Source organism: Octopus bimaculoides, chromosome 15, assembly GCF_001194135.2.
Source record: "Octopus bimaculoides isolate UCB-OBI-ISO-001 chromosome 15, ASM119413v2, whole genome shotgun sequence".
Taxonomy (NCBI): Eukaryota; Metazoa; Mollusca; class Cephalopoda; order Octopoda; family Octopodidae; genus Octopus; species Octopus bimaculoides.
In genome coordinates, this window is record NC_068995.1 from 48,741,352 (window position 1) to 48,744,178 (window position 2,827).

The 2,827-nt window shown below is 33.5% G+C and overlaps 1 protein-coding gene across 1 annotated transcript in view; it reads left to right on the forward strand.

Annotated features, from left to right (window-relative positions):
* Positions 1-2,817, forward strand: part of LOC128249515 (prostatic spermine-binding protein-like) — a 26,711-nt gene extending 23,894 nt beyond the window's left edge. The window contains exon 2 of the mRNA XM_052973311.1: positions 2,711-2,817. The gene's annotated coding sequence lies outside the window, so the exon portion shown is untranslated. The remainder of the gene's footprint in view (positions 1-2,710) is intronic.
* Positions 2,818-2,827: the final 10 nt, after the last annotated feature.

Here is a 2,827-nt window from a genome sequence, read left to right on the forward strand (position 1 = left end):
TATATATATATATATACATACATATATATATATATATATATATATATATGTATGTATGTATGTATGTATGTATATACACACACATCTATCTATCTATCTATCTATCTATTTATCTATCTATATATATATATATATATATATATGTGTATATATATCTATATATGCATGTATATATATATATATGCATGTATATACATATGTACATGTATATATATGTATAGATATACATATGTTTGTATGTGTCTCTATTCATACATGCATAAATACATATATTATAGGTTTAGTGTAACTGTGATTGTGAATAGTGTATCGTAGTTCACACAACATAACAAAAGACAGAGATCAAAGTGTTATTAGTAGGAGGTGAAAGTTGCAAGAGAAAGGTGTATCTTGAAGGCCTATATTACGTATGTCTACTCAACTCAGCCACACAATAGCTGCAGGCGGACCTTGAGGACATAAAGTACAGGCACAATGCCAAACAAAATATAAGAGACAGCTTCATCACTCGACAAACACCTTGCTGTTAAGGGTCTGGCTATAATGGAAGTAGGGGAAGATCGATGTATAGTAATTTTGAATGTTTAGCGATAGACAAACAGTTGGTTTTAGTAATGTGGGCAAAATAGGCGTGAATGTCGATGTGGTTGTGTGAATACGATATTGTGAAGAGCCTTTGTGAATGCGATAACGTATGATGTATATGTGAATACTGGAATGTGAAGGCGTGTGTGTGAATGTAAGGGGGTATGGTGCTGTGTTCGCGTGTGTTTGCGTCTATGTGTAATTGTTGTATGTTAGTGTTTTAACGTTTGTGTGTTCGGTTCTGGTTGTCGGTCGGTCGGTCGGTAGGTCGGTCGGTCTGTCAAAGTGTTTTGTATGCATAATGAAATGCTGGAGAAGGAATGTAATGTGCTTATTATTGCATTGGTTTCATGTATACAAAACATACATTCACACATACACACGCACATACACATACACACATGCACGCAGATATATGTGTGTGTGTGTTTATATGTATGTAGACATACCTATATGTATATACTAAAACATAGAGTTATTGTTTGTACATTCCTACATTTCTTGCATATATTCGCATGCGCACAGACTCGTGTATGTATATATATATATATATATATATATATATATATATATATATATATATATATATATATATATATATATATATGAATGCCATACATTCTTACATATGCATACATATACAGACACTTATGTGTGATTTTGCGCGGAAGTCATGTGTGTGTATATATGGCTGTGTGTGGGTGTGTTTATGTGTTTGTGTAAAAGTATATATATTTGTATGTATTCATCTTTATATGTTTATGTAGATAGATAGATAGATAGATAGATAGATAGATAGATAGATAGATAGATAGATAGATAGATAGATTGATAGATAAACAGACAGAGACACAGACAGACAAGATCATCGACAGGTATATATATACTCATACTTATAGTGTGTATTTATTGATATGTGTGTGCATGTGTGCTTGTTTGTGAGCGTATGTATTTGAATACATAAACATATATACGGTCTTTTCTCTCTCTCTCTCTCTCTCTCTCTCTCTCTCTCTCTCTCTCTCTGTTCCACTACATATGTGTGTAGATATGTGTATCTGTGTACAGTGTCACTGTCAAACGAGAAGGACTTTGTAGCATGGTCCATGCTTCCACTAATTGTTTTATGCTCCCATGTAATCCTTAACGTTATATTAAATCTAAAAGAAGGCAAATACAATCGTTACCTTAAACCCTAGGAAGAAACAAAATAAATAAACGGCATACCGAACAAACCAGCCTCGAACATACAGCTCATGGCAGGACAATGTTAAACATATCTTGAATATTATTGGATAAAGAAATATTTAATAAAGCTCTGCTATACTACAATAGAGCTCTAGAAATAAATACTTTTATCGACTACCTGATACACTTAGGGCAACTAATATGAAATAATGTTTAACGTAGAGATAGACAAAAAAATCTGATAGCCATGATTTATCTAACACTGATTCGTACACACTTTAGTATTTCTCACAAATGTCAAAACATACCATAAAAACTGTATAAAGTTTTGCCATAGCTATATGCGGAATTATAAGATCACACATCTGTAACCATAACCTGGTTGAATATATTAGTGATTCCTGGATACCAAATGCCTGAAGTAAGAAACAGTATACTGGGCAGGCGAATAAATAGTTATTTTCACAATAAAGACGTGTTTCGGGTTAACTGTGAACACTCTTAAAACAAGTTACATACACCACACTTATGCAGTTCGATCAATAGGTAAAAGCAGATATACAAGCATTCCAAAATATATTTGGGTTTTGGCACCAGTGGATGTCGCAACTCATTTCAACAGCTGAGTTAACTGGAGCAACGTGAAATAAAGTTACCGGACAAGGATTCTGGATTATTTTCACGGTTTTTTTTTACTTAATTTTTGAGAGTGGTTAGGGTTCATTTTTAGCATTCTCGTTTGTGAGAGCAGTCGAGTTTATTTCAGATATTCTCATTTTAAAAATCATTCCCTAATAATCGTTGCGATGACGTTGGTGTTGCCTTGGCGGAGGTTTGCACCCTGTGGGCGCACTTGTTATAGTTGTATTCATTATATATATTTTTTTGTTTTTAATCATTATATGATTATATAATTTTTAATTTAATTTCTTCACAGATCACCTTCGACTCTGATAGAATACCGATAACGCCAGTAGAATCAAGAACAACAACAACTACCACAATTTCAGAGACGCCAGCGGCACTTTCAGCAGCAGTAGCAGCAGCAGCAGCA